At 37.9% G+C, this 21,545-nt stretch overlaps 1 protein-coding gene across 2 annotated transcripts in view; it reads right to left on the bottom strand.

The window, feature by feature from the left end:
• Positions 1 to 21,545, bottom strand: part of plxnb2a.1 (plexin b2a, tandem duplicate 1) — a 107,348-nt gene that overhangs the window by 50,250 nt on the left and 35,553 nt on the right. The window contains exon 2 of one of the 2 annotated variants that reach the window (XM_084406940.1): positions 4,430 to 4,507. The exons of the other annotated variant lie outside the window; for it this stretch is intronic. The gene's annotated coding sequence lies outside the window, so the exon portion shown is untranslated. The remainder of the gene's footprint in view (positions 1 to 4,429; positions 4,508 to 21,545) is intronic. 2 annotated transcript variants of the gene reach the window in all.

Consider the following 21,545-nt stretch of genomic DNA (forward strand, 5'->3'; position numbering starts at 1 on the left):
GACAAGTTGCTGCCCATGTCAAGTGTTACAAATTAGTCACGGATAAGGATCTATTTGAGTTGGAATGCTGTCTTGGAAGGTAATAACTCCGCTGACTACGTTTTGTAACAGAGCGAAAAGAGAGGAACATGCGTCTTTCCTGATACCATCTTACTTTGGATCTATGACCAGACTTTGGATCTATTTCCTGAAAACTGCTCATTTTCTCTCCTTCCCGCTCCGCTCTGGCTTCCCTCTCTCACAGATTACGAACTAGAGGGGAGGACAGGTGAGACCGCCTATAATTCTTCCACAGCAGAGGGTCGATAATTTCAGGAAGGGGCTATATATCTGACTCCATTGCTTATTATAACACAAGGGCCATAATTCCCCAGCTCTTGATGTATACGACTGCAGAGTTTCACTCTATCAGAGTCACCTGGCTAAACTACGGCTTCCAACAACGCAACAGAGCATCTAACAAATAGAGAGCACTGGCAGAAATGCATCCTTGCACATACTGTAAGGTTCAAAATTAACCTTTTGCCACATCTACCAATGGAAAGTTAGATTTACAGTCCCAAAATATTTCATAAACTGAAATAATGCATATAAATGAATATAAATGATTATATAAAGTATTTTTATTTATATAATTTAACTATATGAATTAATATATAAGTACAAAGTGAATAAATAAAGTAAATAAATATGTAAATAATTAATTAAACAAGCATAAATAAACAAATAAATACAAGCCAACAAGTTGTATTTTCCCTCCAGAAAGAAATTTTGACTCGCATCTTGAGTGTTAATTTGAATCCTGCTCACACACATGCAAAAGCACAGGAGTGTATGGCACTGCTCCAAGCACAACACACCAGTCACGGTCTCATCACTGTGTGTGTGTGTGTGTGTGTGTGTGTGTGTGTGTGTGTGTGTGTGTGTGTGTGTGTGTGTGTGTGTGTGTGTGTGTGTGCGTGTGTGTGTGTGTGTGTGTGTGTGTGTGTGTGTGTGTGAGAGAGAGAGAGAGAGAGAGAGAGAATCTGGGGTGTGAATGAGCGGTAGTCATCCAAGCCACTTAAGTTAACTTGATGCAAATGTCTTTACTTGCCCTCTGGGCTCCAACATCTCTCCAAAAACCAGACTTCTGCTCAAACAGGGTTCCCTGACATTTAAACTCCAAAAAGGACCCTAAAGACCTCTCGTTTAACACAGCTGTTTGAATAAACCATTAAAACTAATAACTACAAGATCTACAGCAAATAAGCATGTTCGACAAGAGGTGGCGGTGGTTTGACCTCTCCATAAAATGTTGTGAGGCCCGGTGGGTGACAAGTAGTAATCATGAGAAGACTCAAATTGTCTCTGTACTTACACACACACACGAAAATGAGTGCAAACTAAAATCCACAGACCTTTGAGACTCCAGAGGCACTTCTATCTTCACTTCAATCTAGAGGCAAATGGAGACATGTTTGATATAATCACTTGTTCTCTCTCATATATCAGTGTGTGTATTGATATTCAAACATTGCTGTTAAACATTTATCAAGAGGGGGCAGATTGTAGCTCCTTAGCCTGCAATATGGGCTCCATGGGTCATGTGATCTGGCTAATAAACTAAACAAAATGTGTGTGTGTGTATGTACTTGTACAACTATCTTTGTGAGGACCAGTTTGAGTTTTAGACCATTGGAGGCCATTTAAAGGCCTGTTTGAGGGTCAAGACTTGGTTTTAGGGATAAGGTTATAATTAGGTTAAGGGTAGGTTTAGTTCGGGGTAGGCACTTAGTTGTGATGGGTAAGGTTAGGGTAAGCGGCTAGAGATTGCATTGTGTCAATGAATGTCCTCATAAAGATAGATGCACAAGAATGTGTGTGTGTGTGTGTGTGTGTGTGTGTGTGTGTGTGTGTGTGTGTGTGTGTGTGTGTGTGTGTGTGTGTGTGTGTGTGTGTGTGTGTGTGTGTGTGTGTGTGTGTGTGTGTGTGTGTGTGTGATTATAGGCTAATAGACTAGTCTATACTACATATACAATTAGATTTACAAACACTGAGTCTAATTCATAAAACACAAGCAGAACAAATTTCTCAAAGAACATAAATTGCTCAAGACTTTTTGGCCCGTGTGTGTGCGCGTGTAATTATATGCTAATGACTAGTCTATAACTACTACATTTACAATTAGATTTACAAACACCGAGTCTGATTCATAAAACACAAGCACATCAAATTTCTCAAAGAACATAAATTGCTCAAAACGTTTTGGCCCGTGTGTGTGTGTGTGTGTGTGTGTGTGTGTGTGTGTGTGTGTGTGTGTGTGTGTGTGTGTGTGTGTATGTATTAGAGGGCAGAATTTGACTATGATAGTGTTGCATTTCCAGAAACATCCTAATAAGGGTAGCAGAGCACTCCCCCTGCCTGCCATTGGTAAAAAAAAAAAAAAAATCCCGCCAGGCCGCCACATACACACAATAATGATGAACAACTAGATGCTTAAGTCAAGTTTTATGGATCTCAGATCGAGATGCTATACATCAAGAATACATCTTGAAGGGCATTTAAACTTGGTCTTTTCATAAAGATAGATCCGATCCAAAAAAACGCACACAACCGTTCAATAGTTTGGAGACAGTAAGATTTTTTTTTTTCTGAATTAAATTAATACTTTTATTCAAAAAGGATGCATTAAATTAAAAGTAAAGACATTTCTAATGTTACAAAAAGTTCTATTTCAAATAAATGCTGTTCTTGAACTTCCTATTCATCAAAAATTCCTGAAGAAAAATGCATCAGTTTCCACAAAAATATATAACTAATATAACTGTTTTCAACATTGATAATAAGAAATATTTCTTGAGCCCCAAATCAGCATATTAGACTGACCATGAAGACTAAAGTAATGATGCTGAAAACATCACATGAATACATTACATTTGAAAAGAATTTGAAATAGAAAACAGCTATTTTAAATTGTAATAAAATGTCAAAATTGTACTGTTTTTACTGTATTTTGGGTCAAATAAATGCAGCCTTCGTGCACATGAGCAACTTCTTTCAAAAACATTAAAAAAAATCATATCAACCTCATCCTTTCTAATGATAGTGCACTTCTGATTCAGACACTTTTGATTCATTTCCAGTCACATCAATACCACAGGCGTTGACGATTTTATGCCTCAGGAAATAGCCTCAAGCACTGAGTTTGTCTGTCAGCAATGGTAAAAGTTTCGCTGGTGATAACGTATTACTAAAACTATCCAATGGCACAATATCGCACACTTCCAGGGTGTAATCATCACCTAGTGAGAAATAAATGCTTAAACACTTATTATCATAGTGATGTGACTGACAAGAGCTATTAATCATTGTCAGTGACTGAGGCAAAATCTGCATTGAGGTTTTATGAAAAATGGTTTACGATAACAGAACAACATATACCAAGTTCTCATGCCCTCTTTATGTATGTGAAGCTAATGTTTTCTTTGTGTAATAGGAGCTCAGTGTCCACCTTTGCTGCTTAACAACTGACAAAAAGAAATCTCACAGCAAAATCAAGAGCAGTAATCTGCCTCGCAATCAGAATTTCCTTGCAGTCTCATGAAAAAGAGCAGAATGCCTTAGGCTCCAATATAAATGCAATTAGGTAAGGGTGGAAATACAGAGTGCGTTTAGAGTATTGAAAGCGCCAGCATTTTTTTTTCTTCTTGTGGTTGGAGGATCTGGTTTCATGTTTCATTGACCTTTTTTGTATAAAAAGCATGGACCCAATCCTTTACTGAAGAACAATAGGTGGAGGCTGCCAATAGCAGACGTGAGTCAACAGCAGGAGATCAGGGAGTGGCCAGAGAACGTTCAAGAAGATTCCCGTGAGTAATTTACACTATCAGGCGCCTTCTCTACTTCTCCTTTCTCTCCCTAACAACCTGAAAAACTATTAACCTATTAAACTACTTCCACCACACCTTGAGAGGAATGTGGAAATCTATATTTTCAGTTCAAGTTGGTGGGTTTTTGGAACAATTAATCGCTTAAGGAAGCGATTCTTTTTGGGTGTTCGCATAGGATGCATTTTGTTCAAAAATAGAGCACGTGTTTGTCTAGTTACTTTACTGTTTAAAAGTTTGGGGTTTGTACGATTTTTTTTTTTTATAATTTTGAGTCTTCATTTATTTGATAAAAAAATACAGTAAAAACAGTAATATTGTAAAATATTATTACAATTTAAATTAAATTTCCCATTTTATTATATATTTTAAAATGTCATTTATTATATATAACAAACCCCAAACTTTTAAACCGTAGTGTAAAATAAAAATGATACGTACAAACTTATGTAAGCATCACAACATTATAATGCACAGCATGAAAAAAAGGATGTAAGATAATCTATACCATCCCCACTCGTCACTGCCAAACACAGCCCTACATCTACTTATTCGCCACTTACTTTTGACTTTCCCCCTCTGTCTGCCCTCCTCCTCCTCTTTTGTTTTCTCTGATCCTCTTGAGTGCTGCTGCAGACACACTATAAGAAAGAAGAGAGTGAAAGAAAGAATGAACAAAGGGCATTACTATAATGAAATGGATGGAGAAGCGTGCACAAAAAAACGCCAATGAGCACATTCCCAATTCTGTGCCAGGCACTCAGACGAGGCTAAAGTCAATTATGCCGCGGCTTAGCCCATTCTGCAACCCGATTCAATTATTTAAATGAAAAATTTGCAATGAAACCTATGAGATAATTAAAAAGCATAATTTGGACCGCAATTGACTGTGGGTTATTGCTTTAAACAGCTGAATATTGACAATAAACCGAGCGCAGTCAAGTGCTGGGTGTTTTTTACAATGAGTGAGCAATGCTGAAGGAATGATGACGGCTTATCTGTGTTACTTTCGAAATCTGTGAGTGTGAATGTGTGTATATGTGGGTTGAATCACATGCACAAAGAACTTTGATTGGACACGGCCTATTTTCTTTCTAACAGTGGGTGTTGTAACAGCAAAGAACAACAGAGAAGCCTTCAGACACAGGCTGGATCTAGGCTACACCAAAGTGAGCGCAGAAACCAAGTCAATACTAAACAAAAAAATTATCGGACTCAATTTGGTACCAGACTCTTTGTCGTCAAGCCATCTGTGAGAAGAAAATTGGTGTGGGGCTGCTATGAAAATTACAGTAATCAACAGCAAGAACAGAATGGCTTGATTTAACCTAGAAAGACAGTGGTTTACAGATGAACAACACGATGAGGGTAAACGACAGACACGTTTCATTAGTGCTAACGTCAGATGAAGAGTCCCTGAAGAGCCTTAAACACACTTACACACTCATGCTCACTCTCTCCATTCATCAGTGGAATAGCATTTATCCATATCTGCGGACTTACACACCTGTCTCTCTTCTCTCAGAGCGATCATTATGATAATAAGATGAGCTCACATACGGCAGCTCCCCTAAATCTGTGACAGCGATCTCAATAAAATACTAGCGTACAGAATCCTGTGCAGTATATGCTGTATGTTGCCTAATATTCTTTAAAATAAGCAAATGAAACAGACATTATTTCATGATAAATGTTCTAAATTATATGTATGCTACAATGTTATCATGTGACCACAGTGTTGCATGTGAATGCCATCCAGTAACCATATCATCAAAAATTACTTTGCTCCTCCTCTGAGCATTTAGTAAGTATATAATAATTTAAAAAAACTTCACAATTTAAAGTGCATTTCCACAATGACAAACAACAATTCTTATAAATATTTATTCATACATCCATATATTACATTAATACACTACATTATTTAATTAATAAAAATTATTGTACTACTACATCCATTTATACTACCGGTATACAGATAAATAACATTAGTATAGTATTCTGAATATAATCTGTGTTTTCCACCATCATTCCATCACAATGTGCTTGTATCCATTTTTTCTGATGTCTTTCACATATGGTTGGATTATTTCGGGGGCTAAGTGTCAGTGGACAAAGGGATTTGGGTGTGGGTAGGGAGGTGGGCTTGAAACTTCATGATTCATTTCACTGCCGTCCCAATGTATGTTCTCATTCAGTATTTTAGTGAGTGTATGTTGCCAGTCACCAGAATTTTTGGCTCTTTTGTAGACTCACCAATGTGAAGCAGATGTGTGTAGTTGTGTTTCTGAATTCTGATCTGTCTCTGTCGCTTTCCTTCTCCATCACACCCGCATAGAGAATATGCACTTACAGGTTCATGGCCAAAAGGCAAGTCATTCTTTTTTGTCTCCAGCCAATCTGCATGACCTGATCCATGCATGCAGACAAAATACACACAAAAACTTTTATAAATAAACTGCACAAAGTCTAAATGGGGTTTTCCATAAACTCAGCGTTGAGGTATTTAGGAGCAAGCGAGCCAGAAAAAAAGCGTCTGCGAACAACAAAGGCTGTCCGTAATCAGAGCTTTGAGGTGTAAGTGGTCCAAAACATTCTGAATTTTGTTCAAAACTTGGGAAGCGTGACGTGCCAGAACCCGAATGTTCCTAAAAATATTTTCCAGAAGAAAGCGGAGGGCTGTTTCAGTAATCTGTCCCGCAGCTAGAGTCGGTCCGCTCCTGGCACACAACGCTGTTCCAACACAGTGAAAAACCCACCGAAAGAACTGGCAAAAACTTCAAAAACTGCAGTTACCACTCATTAAACACACAAACCGCAACCACACAGCGCTGATCGACAGATGAAAGAAACGTCAGGGTCGGAAGTTAAAAATGCAGATCCTTTGCTGGCGTTCCCTCATCCAAGCATCAATCCATCCAAAACCAGAGAGGGGAGGAGGATGAATTGTGCTGAATGCGGGTGAGTATGATGTGATGTTGGGAAAGATCTTGAGGGCTCAGAGACTCGGCTGGGAAAGTTTACAGTTGGAAGTAATGAAGAACCCATACACACACACACACACACACAAAGAGGGAAAATGCACTCAAACACAGTCTGGAAGCAACCAACGAACCACAATCTGACCTTTATGATCAAGAACACACACAGACTTGGACTGCAAACAATTGTAGCCCACCAAACGCTCTTTATAAACACACATATGTATAAAAACAGCTTAGGTTCACTCTGGAAGCACTGATGGAGCCACCACCATCTGTGATCTGAATGCTTTGACAGAGCGGTGGGTGTGAGTGAGGACAAAACAGGCAGGACAGCAGAAGGTAATGTTACAACTGACACCAACACAATTGCCACAATGCCATCAGAGCCGAAACTACTGAGTGCTTGAGCTTCAGACTCTCACATTCTGGGGATTCCAGAGATTCTTCCAAACAGGACTTTGACCTCGACTGAGTGATCTCTGACCTTTTTTGAGTATACTGTTACCACATTTCCATGTTTGTTTGTTTTTTCACCCAAAGTGGTTTAATTTAGTATCTTTCAGAGATGGCTTTCATTTCAATTCAAATGACATTGAGCTATTCTAGTACCACATGGTTATAATAAAATAATAATGTAGTTTGGTTTTGCTTTGAGTTGTTGTTTTGAAAACTACATTGTCAATAGTAGTTTGTGGGTCAAGATCAGCAAGTCTAAGGGAACGGTGCAGAGACCATTTTTCCAGCTTAAAAACGCATTTTCTTCTGTGGAAATTCACAGAATGGGTTGGATTGGGCATTGACTCTGGCATCAGCAGCTGCACTGTCCGTGAAAATGTAAGATCTGATTAACACCAATTCCTTCTTCAAAATGCAATCTCTGTCTTTCTCACAACAGTACATCTGACTGCAGAGTAATGCAGAGGTCCATTGACCAAACAAAATACCTCACATACCATCATCGAGCTCCATGTTTTCTGTCTCGACTAGCCGCTCCATCTATGGGGCTTTTGGCTCCCAGGCACTGAAACTCTCAGTAAACATGCACACACACACACACACGCACAAGTGATAAATGAGATCTTGAATGCAGCAAGACTTCATGAAGCTACCGCATGGTTCCGAGACCATGTTTTTACAGGTGGGTGTGTGTGAGAATGTGATAACAGTGAGCATACATGTGCACACATACAAATCACACACACTTTCACAGACCCTGTTGACCTGCGAGGACACGACTGAGCATGTAACAGCCGACGGCTAGCAATGTATCATTTTGCACTAAACTTTCGGTTCTTTTTTCTTTTTTTTTTCTTTTTTTTTCAGTATTCCAAACCTTAGTAAAACGAGATAAAGGGGTATTAAAGATATTACTTATTTATTCAGCAAGGACGCATGAAGTTGATCAAAAGTGACAGTAAACACTAATAAATATTTAATCCTGAAAAATAAATGCTGTTCATTTCGAAGAATCGTGAAGAAATATATTAAGAAGCTCAAGTTTTCAAAATTCCTAATAAGAAATGTTTCTTGAGCAGCAAATCAGAATGATTTCTGAAGGATCATGGGACACTGAAGACTGGAAAAATGAATATTTTGCTTTGCCATCACAAGAATAACTTACATTTTAAAATACATTAAAATAGAAAACAGCTATTTTAAATTGCAATAATATTAATATTTCTGAATAGGGATGCACGATATTGCATTTTGGCCGATATTCGATATGCCGATATTTTCAAACTAATTTTGTCCTATGCCGATACCGATATATATACACATTTTCCCCCTGATATATTTACACTTTATTTTTACTGAAGAGAAATCCAAGTCTCTCTCCTGTACTACCTTTACCGTATTACACTCATGTATTGTAGAGATAAGGCAATACACAAGACAAACAAAACAACATTTGATTCTACCATAAATGTATAATTTTACAAATGTAGACAGACATTCACCCCTGAAAAATAGGCAAAATATTTCACTTGGAGAATAAATTATATGCCAGTGCCACATTTTATTTTTAAGTTCAGACTTCAAACTTCAGTCCTTAGGAGTAAAATAAATAAAAATAAATTTTCAAATAAAAACAAAATGTACATCTTATGCTTGAACAGGTCTACCAAATGCTCCCCTGCCCTGTTTTCGGTGCTGATGCAGTGGCGACCCGTTCATGTAACATGTAAGGGTGGCGCTGCCAATAATTAACTAAAAGCTGTCACAACGAACCGCAAAAGTAATGATTATGAATATGTCAAATATAGCAAGGAGACATTTTAATTGTTTATTAATAAACAAGTGTTTTCTGTGTCAGCTGCAAAGATGAAGTTGACGATGACTCGCGATCTTCGCAGTAGTGAACGCGCCAGAGAGAAATGCACGTTTCGGATTACATAGTTTTCTTTCGTTTTGAATTGTTCTGTTTAAAAATATGATTTCAAGCGTTCTGTAGATAATAGATATATTTCTCAGGTCTGTGAGGCAAGTAGGCTATGCTGAGTTTCGTTTCATTTATGAGACTAGCTCCAGTTCAATCGCGGGCGCCTCCGTGTCGTGATATCTATTATCTGCTTTACTTATTAATTATTTATTAAATCCAGGCAATTGGTTGATGAAACATTGATTAAAATTAAGATACAATTAATACAAAACGAAATTCACTTAGAAAGGCTTTGTGCTTTCTGTTTGAGGACTCTGTGGAAGTTTTAAAGCAGTCTCTTTTAGTGCCGCTTTCAGAGCGCTCACGTCCGTAACCGAGAACTGTCACTGTTTTTCCTCATAAATGCGAACACGAAAAATAAAATAAAATGAATATTTTATGCTCTGTGGAGAGCATAGTAGCTTGGAGAGTTTACATTAGTAAGCTACAGCACATCGTCTTTCAAAACATGACCTGCACGAAAGAGAAAAAAAAATTACTGCGTCATTGTACCCAGCACTTCTGAAAATGCACTTGCGAATGCGTCTCTGTCCCCAGCACATTTCAAACCAAACTGACGCCCATGCTGGAAATGCCTCCACATGTTAAGTTGCTGGCCCTCATGCACGGTCGTCACGTGCACATAGAAAACACGCCAACCTATCGGCAAGGCTCATCGGCAGAAATGATCATATCGGCAGATGCCGATGATGGTCATTTAAAGCTTTTATCGGCCGATACCAATGTTGTGCCGATATCATCGTGCATCCCTATTTCTGAATATTCTTAAAACGTTACCGACCGAACAGTTTTGTAGTCAACACACTAGTTTGTAGTGTGTGTGTGTGTGTATACATATTTCAAATTATTTTCAAATATAGACCCTTTTCACATTTCTGGGTTTGTCAGATGTGGAAGTCATCATAGTTCTAAAGTAAAAATCTAAAAATCTTTAAAGAAAATCTAAAGCGGTGAACGAGAGACTACATTAAATATATTTTTTGTGTTCCCATTTGCAACTTTTAAAAGAGGAAAGAAAAAGGAGAGAGATCACAGAAGAAAGACGTCAACTTTAACGTCACTCCAATACCCAGTGTATTAGAAACACCCTCACAGCAGCGTTAACTAGTTTTTTGTAATTGGATGCAAAAGAAATATAATACAAAGTATAGTGTTATAAATATATACATACATTTAAATAAATAAAAAAGAACTTGCAGGATTTACGATGCTGATGACCGTTAAAATGCGTCTTCACAGTCTGTGAAAAGGGTCCATCATATATTTATGGATATACTTTTTTTTTTTTTTTTGCAGTATATGACACACCAGTAAGAGCCTTTTACTGGAAGGAAGGTTTTGATGTTTATTCTCAGCAATAAACACCATTAAACAACATTCTACTAACTAATCAACCCCCCGACATGTACATCAATAATAAGCACTGTTGATCCATGGAGTGCAGTTTGTCTGTGAATATGTGAGGGCACAATTCACATGGTAAAATGGGAAAGTAAACATATGGGAACTGGGGCATTAAAGACTCATATCAAGACCTGCCATCAGAGACTGAAAGAGTAGGAGATGGAAAAGAGAGAGAGAGAAAAAGAAAGAGAGAGAGAGAAAAAGAAAGAGAGAGAAAGAGAAAGAGAAAGAGAAAGAGAAAGAGAAAGAGAAAGAGAAAGAGAGAGAGAGAGAGAGAGAGAGAGAGAGAGAGAGAGAGAGAGAGAGAGAGAGAGAGGTATAGAGACACACTGGGCCAGGCTCCAATGATGCCCGCTTTCTCACACACCCACTGCAAAGCTTGAGGCAGGAAAGAGCTGGCAGCATCGCTCGGGAACCTGCTCCCATGGCAACAACAACCCAGAACCCAGCGACTCTAACGCCTGAGCGAGACGACACGGTTTAACACGAGAGGACAACGAGCGCGAGACCTGGGACCGGTGTGGAGAGAGCAACAGTCTAACTGCAAATTCCACTTTTCAATATTGCTTGTGTTAAGATGGGGATAAGGAATAGTGTGTGCGTGCGTTTTTGAGGGGCATTCAGAGACCAATTCTGAAAATAAAACACTTGATGGTACCCATGGAAATGCTTCACAGCAGAGAAAGCAATTGAATTTCATAGGAGAGAGACAAACTGAAAATTGAGAGAGTTAGTAAGAAAGAGAAAACCATTGAGTCCATCATTGAACTTAGTGATACTGAGAAAATGCCCTTCATACTTGGAGAAGATGATAGCAGTGCTGACTAGCTGCAAAATATGTTTTAGCAATTCACAATGTTAGAGACGGTTAACTCTCTAGAGAGACCCGCTTTATTTATTCAGATGGATTTTAATTATGTATTTACTATGCTACATGAACTATACATATGTTTTTTTTTTATTATTTATATATAATATGTTAATGCTTTGGCAACATTGTAATACACAGTCATGCTAATAGAGAGAGAGAGAGAGAGAGAGAGAGAGAGAGAGAGAGAGAGAGAGAGAGAGAGAGAGAGAGAGAGAGGCTCAAAAAAGCATTTATTTACCAAAAATTTAAAAATGCAATTTTACATTATTTTTCCAGGACAAAAACAAAACAAAATGCATCTAAAATAAATAAATGAGTAAATAAATAAAGAGAAATAAATAAAATTAAATATACAAGTCCAAACAATCATCACTATCAATATCACAAATACACTGATTCACAGCCCATCGGTGTTTAAACTTCTCCATGTCATTTACCAGTTTATGATATGTGAACTCAATTTTAATGCGAGATTTTACTAGTCCTTTTAAAATGGACACAATATCATCTGACCCAGCCCCGTTCAAACGATATTTTCTTGATAGCCAAATTGCCAGTTTAGCTTTTCCAAAAATAAAATTTATTAACACATGCACTTCCCTCTTTCTTCTACTGTATTTTGGACCATAAATAAAAGAAACTGGAGTAAAAATTTCTCCCAATTTATGAGACCACTCTTCTAAAATACAAAAAACTGGTTGAAGTCTTTTACACTTTAAAAACAAATGAAAAACTGTCTCCTGTTCCCCACAGAAAGGACAGCCCTCCCCTACCTGTGGATCAAGGTGTGCTATGTGTCTGTTCGTAGCTATTATCCCGTGTACTATCCTCCACTGCAGGTCTCCAGACCTCTTCTCAATGGGAGGTTTGTACAGGGACCTCCAACTGCCTTTGGGGGAGGCGCCTGGCTCAAAAAAAAAAAAAAAAAAAAAAAACTCTTGCCATTTGGACTCGCTAACAGTCTCTAGTGCTTTAAGGTGCCACGATTTCACACACATAGTATATATGTCCGTCTTATCAGCATTGCAAAAGTACTTCGGCTGATGATTCTTAAAAGACAGCAAGCAACCTTCTTTCTCTTGCCATGTACCATTCTCTGGTGAAAAAAGCAGCTGAGGAAAGCTACAGTGATCAGTCTCTTTTTCAAAACTTTCCATTGCCAGAGAGAGAGAGAGAGAGAGAGAGAAATTATAGGGCCACAAAAAAAAAATCATTTCACTAACCATTTCTCATGAAATGGCAGCTGACAGCATTTCACACAGGTTGACTAGGTGAGGTGTCTTTGCTTTTGTTTAATCGGTGACACCCAACCATGGCTCATAGCACACACTAACCACCATCCCTGCACTGCTGTCATGCAACGGCACACCGCATATTATCTGTTAAACACATGTTCACCTCACAGCGCACTTATTTTTTGTGGAAAAAACAGAAAAATGTCAACTGGCATCTTTCCCTGGCATAAAGGGGCTGTATTAGAGAAAGGAAAAACCTGTTGTAGAAAAAAAAAATTACTCACCCTCTTTTCATTACAAATCTGTGTGACTATCTTTCTTCTGTGGAACACTAACCGAAACTATTTGCATTCATATTGCTTGAGAAGACCTCAAATATATCAAATGAGTCTATATGGAACGTATTTTAGCGATTTCGGGGATTATCAGACCACAGAAAACTTTTGTTGTATGGAAAAAGAGCTCTTAAAACATTCTTCAAAAACATCTCCTTTTGTGTTCCATTGGCATACGGGTTTGGAACGCCATAAGGGTGAATAAATAATAAATGAATTTTCATTTTATGGGAGTGAACTGATCCTTTAAGACTTGTAGATGTGGGAATATGAAGCAGATGTGTTTTCATTTCCTCTATTTTATTTTCATTGGACAGAATTATTTCAAGATCCTGATCGGGATCCAACACACACGTTCGATTTTGCTTGACAGGTATGCAGAGTAGGAGGAAACCCAACAACTCGTAAAAAAAAGAAAAAAAGAAGTCTATTCCATCTGCAGGTACTCAATTTATCTTTGAAATGAGCTGGAAAAAGAGTCATTTGTGGGACTGATTGAGAGAAATTTGAGAGTAGGTATGTTTAGACTACTAGCTAAAATAAACCGGCATTCAGAAGCCGTCTTTAAGATTGTTTATTTGTACATTACCAGAACGGACATGTTTTTAGGGCTTATCAATCAGTAATTTCTACCAAAATAAAAACCCAGTCTGTTAGCATTAGCCTGTTAGGATTCATTTTGAACATTTTTACTTAGCGATTAAAATAGTTCCTACCAGTGACATATTCATGTAGGCGTTCAAATTTTTGTGAATGAAACTGTTTGTAAATGAATGTGATCAGCAATGTTATTTCCAGAGAGAGAGAGAGAGAGAGAGAGAAATCCCTCTGGCAATTAAACTCTGAAATGCTGTTTGCAGATCAGTTTGAGATCAAAACTCTGATTATACATTTTACTTGGCTCTCTAAACTGATCTTGAACATCAAAAAAGGCCTACGGATGAAAAATAGTAATACATTCCAGCCCCTGAGACCCTTGACCTAGTAATTTTGCTTGGAAAATCTGATCTATGTTTGAGTAGAGTATGTAAACAAGTTAGGGTGGCCATGAGACCATTTCAGTCATTTTTTAGAGCTGTTCAGTTTTAAATATGAAATGGGCTGCCAGTACAAAGTCAAGAAATAAAAGAAACAAATCAATCTGGGGAAAAAATGTGACATTAAGTTATACAAACTCTTGACCTTTTCGTTTTCAAAGTAAACATACCGTACTGCCACATGAACTAAAATAACAGGCCCGTAATGGATTTCACATTGAACTCTTAACGTCTTATAAAATCGTTTCACCAATCTCTGCATGACTTTCCAGAAATCACGTCTACTGCATAAGGCCATATGCTCTAGAAACACACACACACACAGATGGGCCAACAGGCAGCAGAAGGGCTCAGCACCCCGTTCCCACAAACTATGTTCTCTTCCATCTGCCACAAAAAAATAAGGTTTACAGGTGGCACCATTTTCTTGCCAGCTCTATTTTAGATCATGTTTGGTGAACGATCATGTGGTAATGCCCTCTGAGCTTTCCTATGGTGCAGAAACAAACCTTGGGCATAATGATCATTTGAAAAGAACAGGCAGAAACTCTCTCTCGGTTTACTCTGAAGCTCAATAAATATTTGATATTTGCAGAGAACAACTTTAGCTGCTTTTTTTTTTGTTTGTTTATTTGACAAACAGAACAAAGCAAATGCAGAAGAATCCACCTTAAATATATAAACTGGTAATCATTAGCACCTTTACCTGAGAAGCACCATAGGAGGATTCAACTAAAGCAGAAAAAGGAAGATCTCAGGTACCCATTCCTAGCAGGTAAGTATATTATTAAAGTCCGCGTGAACCGGAAGTTGCAAACGACTTTTCTCCAGTGCTGTGACGTATTTCCCAGTGAAAAGGAATATTGAACAGAGGGCAGGGTTTTACTCTAGTGCTCCTCCTCTCCATCTCTCGCTCGTTACAGACTAACGATTTGAGGGGAGTGGTTAAGCGTTTCTCAACCCAAGCCGTCAAGCATACGTCATCAGGGAAGGTCCTCCAATGCAGAGAGGAGGGGCATTTTCAGATTTTGATTAAAGATTACGAAGCCAAAACATTTTTTTTCCGTGTTTTAACTTGCACGGATTAATTGTTCACCACAAGACTAGTAATATGCGCTAACAAAGTAAATAGGGTCCATTTTGATTTCAGTTGGACTTTAAGATAAAATATTTTTTATAAACCACAATACGAGTAATTTTATAACACAATAGTTATTTTTGCTATATAAACATAATCAACCCCAAAAATTAGCGATGCACGATATATCGGCCACCAAATCGGCATTGGCCCATATGCGTTCAATTTTAATGTTATCGTTATCGGCCTGAAAAGAAAATTTGGCCGATATATTAAAGTCAGTAAATGATGGATTATTTCCTTCAGCTGAGACACTTTAGCTTGAAATATGATTGGAATCACTTTGAAAAGGAAAATGCAGTTAAGTCCAACATGTGCATCGCATATGTCCGTCATATAGGCTACATAAAATATAATGAGGACATAATTGCAATTGTGTGCTTGGGACAGGGTGAGACTTTTGTTTTTGTAATCAGGCTCTCAAAAATTAAATAAAAATGTTGATTTTGATTTATCGGCCAATATATCTCGGTTATATTATCAGCTTTCAAATATAAAAAATTATCGGTATTGGCCAAAATTTGCATATCGGTGCATCCCTACCAATTTTTTTTTTTAAATATGTAACAATACTCAGATCAGATCTACATTATCACAGTCACAATATTCATATCCAATATCCAGTTTTAATGAACCCACAGCTAACAAAACAAGGAATATGATTTCATTGAGTAATTCTATTTTGAAAAATAAAATAAAATACACAGCAAATAAAAAAAAGCAATGAATAAAATTAAATTCAAAAAGTAAAACTTAAATAAAAGCAAAAATAAGATGCCAAATAAAATTAAATAATTAAAAGCCTTCTGATTTGCACCAACATGCCATGATGACTAGCTCTGCTACAGATCCACAGTGTCTTAGAGTATCCCATGGTCTCTGTACTTGATGCTTGAATAACTCTAGCTGGAGGAAAAGCCTTAGGCAACTGAACAGAGGCTTCCAGGAAGGCCAGTCCTCTGCTCTCCACATTAACTGACCTGGATTCTGTGAGCATGGATGGCAAAACTAAGTCTGATGTTCCTTAGAGACTTTTTGGGGGTTCATTGGTCCAGACTGGAACATAATAACGCTTGGCCTAACCCTATTTTAGGCCAGACACTGAAGAGAGTCTGGAAATGGAAGCTATGGCCTTTAAAACCTGGTCATATTTCCTGTCCCAAGGGCGAAACGCATGTAATACATTTGAATTGAGTGAGGCACAGCGAGGAGATGTGGTACCTGACAGAAAACAATCCAACAGCCTGGGGCCTTAAATGAGTTCAGCAGACACACTCGGAAATAAAAATGTGGCTCCTCGTTTGTTCCCTGTGTGCAGTATGCTATGTCACAGAAAGGAAATGATCCTTGTCTTCATTCCCTGCCTGGACTGGAAAGTTGATCTAAAATCATTCTGAAGGTTGTCTTTGAATAAAAACTGTAAAAAAAAAAAAAAAAAAAAAAAAAAGTTATTTATCAATCCAAAACATGGCATGGCTTAAAATGTACAGTTTTGCATTTGCCACGTCACTGGCCAATCAGAAGTGATTTTATTCACAACCAAATTAAGCTTTATCATTAACATTTCGCTTTTATGTATTTAGTTCCCTTCAGAATAGCTGCTGACCATGTAGCATATATGGAATTCACTAGGGAACAGTAAAGGAGAGTGAGCAAAAAAAAATTTTAAAATAACATTTTATGGAGAAATGAATGCCATATTTGTTTATATGCGTTTAATTTGGGCTATAATTTATATGCAACTAGCAATTCAATATGGCAACCGGCTCATTAGAGATGCAGCATGTTTACACTCGCAAGCACTGGACTGAAGCAGTAGCGGCAACGTTGTGCTAGCGTGTTCCACACCGACCCTTGCATGTCTGGAAAATGACTTTAGGACTTTTTCAGAGCAGCGCTATGACAGGTATGAAAGTGAGGCTGTGAGGGATCGACTTACCGTGTTTTCAATGGCATCCGCTGTAAAAAGCTGCTACATCATTTATAATTTTCCACAGCTCATGTTGTCAGGAGTTTTGTCTACTGAAATTACTTGGAAAGATATTTTTGCAGTGTTTCATCAGCAGCAGAACAATCCAAAAACACATGAAATAATGGTAAAACCCACTGAAGAGATGCATGTCTCCCTCACAGCCTCGTTTTCATTCCCATTAAAAATCAAAGGAGCCGCTTCTGTGAATAAGGTCTATACACAAGAGAGGCGGGAAAAACGAATATTGCATAAAATGCCCTTAAGATTTCCATGACATTGTTTAGTCAGAAGTGTTTTAGATATTACACTCTTTTCTAATGAAGGGTGTGACTGCTTGTTTCCTTTAGGGGAAGGTTGTGTAACTCTTGATTGCAGGCATAATTATAATTACTGAAACTTTATAAAAGACCACATTTTTCTTGGTGTACAAGTACAATCTAATGAGCCGCCACACTGTCTACTGCCTACATAGGCCACAAGCATGTACGACAGCATGCTAAATTAAATGTTACACATACCTGACTGATTTCAAACACTTGACATAAGCCACACAAAGCCTTTCATGAAGTGCACAACACAAGAGACTCGATTCACAACTGATTCCAATCACATTTGATGTTAGCATGTTGCCAATCAAACATGATTTTCTAAGCAGCGGGTGTGTTGAAATGCACACTGAGATTGTCTAATCTGCCAAGGATACAATGCTGCCTTTAAATAGCTAAAAATACGGCATCATAATTCGGTACAGCTTGAGTCATAAGTGTCCAAAAAATGCTGTCTAAGCAGACAGCTAACTTGGTTTTGGAACAGAGCTCAAGAGAGTGTTTGATCCTCAAAATATTCACTATGCTTTCACAACTAAAGAGCAATCCCACAAAAATGTCATTAAAAACCAAGTAAAGCACCTTATTATGAACATTTAGCTTGCTAATATACTTTTTAACTAGAAACTAATGTCAATGTGCATGGGTGGGGGTGAATGAAGAGGTGTAAACAGTACTTTACATACACAAACACATGCCTTACATCTACACCCACACTTACAAACACTCTTAACCTTGGTAAACTAACAAGCCTAGACGCCATTACGCTCTGCTGGGCATGACACAGCCTCTTATGCCAAGCAGAGTCATCGACACACGTAAATGTTCACACATGCCTTCTCACAGAGAAAGAGAGGCAAGAGAAAAGAAACTTCATCGTCACGTGGGTCCCAACTCCAAGAATAAAAGCTCAGATCTAAAACACTTTGAAACGAGTTCAAAGAGGTCTTGGGGGGTTTAGATTAAAAATCATAACTTCATTGAGAGAAAATAAAGCTGTGTATACCGATAGACATACACATTTAATTTGACACTCTGAGTTTTTATATAATGTAAATGCAGAGTTAAGGCATTAAACAATAACATAACATTGGAAAAAGTCAATGAAATGAGAGGCATTCGCATATTTTAAAGGGTGTTGAAGATTGCCTCAGTTCAGCGACAGTCAGTCAGGCCTGTCACGCAACACCGGCCATGGCGGTCAGACCCTAACCCAATTAATTTTGACTTCACTTTCATGTTCCAAACATGAAAGAACCTTGAATGAAAGAGAGAGAGAGGGAAAGAGAGCGACAGAGCTCCATTACAGATATTTTGACATTTTTGAGGAGTATGACAATGACACAGACTCACTTCTGAGAACTATGAGCCAATATATAGTAAGGTCTTGATGTCAGTGAAAATGACAGTGATGTCACTTTTACAATTAAAAAATTTAATGCATTATTTTCATTCACATATCATATTATAAGCATTACAATTGAATGAATATAACATAACAAATGTATTATATTATAATTAATATAAATACATATAAAACAATGATAAAAACATTATTCATTTTAAATCATAATGTTGGTTTTGAATTTTATATAATATGATATTACATAATATAATTATGAATGCATTTTATTAATTTTTACATCATTTTTATTTATATTTTTCTATATGTTTTGTTTACAGTATGTATATTATTCATGTTGCTTTTACATTTACATATTTTTTTAAATCTCTATATTTCCCAGTTTAAATTAGATTCTCCCATTTTCCTTTTCTCTATTCACCAGATGTTCTTGAACTGTTAAATTAGCAGGACTGTGTTGGGCAGCTGGGCAGGTAAGTGAGTTTCTGACTCCATGTCGACATCAAATTAACAGCAGCAACCCAAATCCACTCTTCTCCTACCCACAATTATCTCCTGCACTTAGAACTAGTTTGTGTGAGGCCTTTTGGAGAGGTCTTAAAATCAATAGGTCAAGGTTTTGGTGAGCTGGATGTTCAGAGGAAAAAGCCTGTCATGCCTGAGAGGACAGGAAGTGTAGAAATGATCCTCAGCATAATGCCTCACGGCCCAGTGAGGAGTGAGTGTGAGAGAGAGAGAGAGAGAGAGAGAGAGAGAGAGAGAGAGAAAGAAAGAAAAAGAGAGAGAGAGAGAGAGAGAGAGAGAGAGAGAGAGAGAGAGAGAGAGAGAGAGAGAGAGAGAACTCTGCCAGAGAGAGCAATGACCACATGGCTCCTACAACAGCCTACAAATTAATCGAGATAAGACACATGCTGACTTTTTAGAGAGAGAGAGAATGAGAAAAGGATATAGAAAGAAGTGGACCGTTGAAAAGAAATGCCTAAATAAAAACATTCAAGAGAAAAGGAGAGAACAAAAGGAGTGATTATAGACAGGGTATTATGCCAGTTTTAAACCTCCAGGCTCAGGCCGAAGACTTTATCTTTAGCCCGCACAGAATCCAAGCATGCAGAACTCTGCAGAAAGATCCACAGAACTGGAATGGTCATTCAAATTCCCTAAACCCTGCATGTTCACAGTAAGGAATATTGGACCAATAAATCAACCAATAATAACAGCTTCAACATTTTACAGTGGTGATGCAAATCGTTGCCTGTTGGACTGCAAGATAACACCAAAAATAATGCAGCAAACAAATATTTAAACAATAAAAACAGGTTGATTTTTTTTTTTACTGACACAAAGAAACCAAAATTAAAGTTTTTTTTTAAAGTACATTTTATTGTCTTCAATAAGGCCTGCTTCTAAGGCCTGCTTATCGGTCAAAGATCAGTGAAATGAGAAATGAGGACCCAAAAGAGAGAGAGTAAAAGACCGTGTAGGGGTCATACTGAACAGAGCAAGAGTATGATCAGAGGTCACATCAGATCTCAATGCATTGCAAAGCCTTAAAGCACCAGTGACCTGCAAGCATCACTACTATTCTATGGATTGGTTTTATAAGAGGCCCAGTATTGTAAGGTCAGGCCACAAATAAGGGGAACAGACTAACTTCGAGGAAGGAGAGAGAAAGAGAGATGGAGAGAAGGAAGACGAAGGTTGGGGGTTGAGGTTACACATCTGGTTGTGTTCAGGATGTTTGAGATTCCTCTGTGGTCTGTTTGGGGTCTCTGTGCCAAGGGGAGGAGGAGTGAAGAGACGGGTCTATTCAGCCTCAACACTTCGAATTAAAGCAACCCCTCAGTTTGATTTCTCAAACACATCGACAACAACCATTAAGGATTGGATGAGTAGTTGACTAGTCGTTCAAAAAAAAAAAATTTGTTTAGATTTTTTAGTTGCTGCAGTTCAATTAGCATGCTGACAGCATAGTTTAACTGCTATAGATATACAAATGCAGGCAAATGTCTTTAGGCTGCTGTCACTTTAAGACCAACTGCACGGATCCATCCAATATATCTGTGCGTTTTCTTTTTCAACTGTTTACGTACACTTAAGACATAAATGACTGTTTACTTGCCAAGACATGGTCACTTGACACATAAGTATGTGTATTTAACGATTCAAGTCCAATTAGGTGGCAAAAATCACTCAGTTCAGTACAAATAGCGAAATGACTTATCTTTCGCTGCGAATTGCACTTCAATGGTTTAAAATCAACCACAGTGCTATGCAACTGATCACTTTCGTGACCACGCAGCACAGCAACGTCACCTGTGAGTAACCGCGATACAGACGATGATCCAAATCTCTACCGGTACACAAATTTCTACAGGTTAACGTCTACTGGTATGTCATCCACCCCTAAGTCTCATGTTAACAAGTATAAAGTTTAAGTCTTGTGGATATGTGCGTTTTAAGGGTCATTCCAAACATGTCTTGAAATCCCTGTTAAAATTTTTACAGTAAAACACATGCAATAAGAAGTCTATAGGCAAAACATCATGGAGGGTTAAAAAGCAGGTTCGCATGTGA

Source organism: Rutilus rutilus (assembly GCF_951802725.1).
Source record: "Rutilus rutilus genome assembly, chromosome: 4".
Classification (NCBI taxonomy): Eukaryota; Metazoa; Chordata; class Actinopteri; order Cypriniformes; family Leuciscidae; genus Rutilus; species Rutilus rutilus.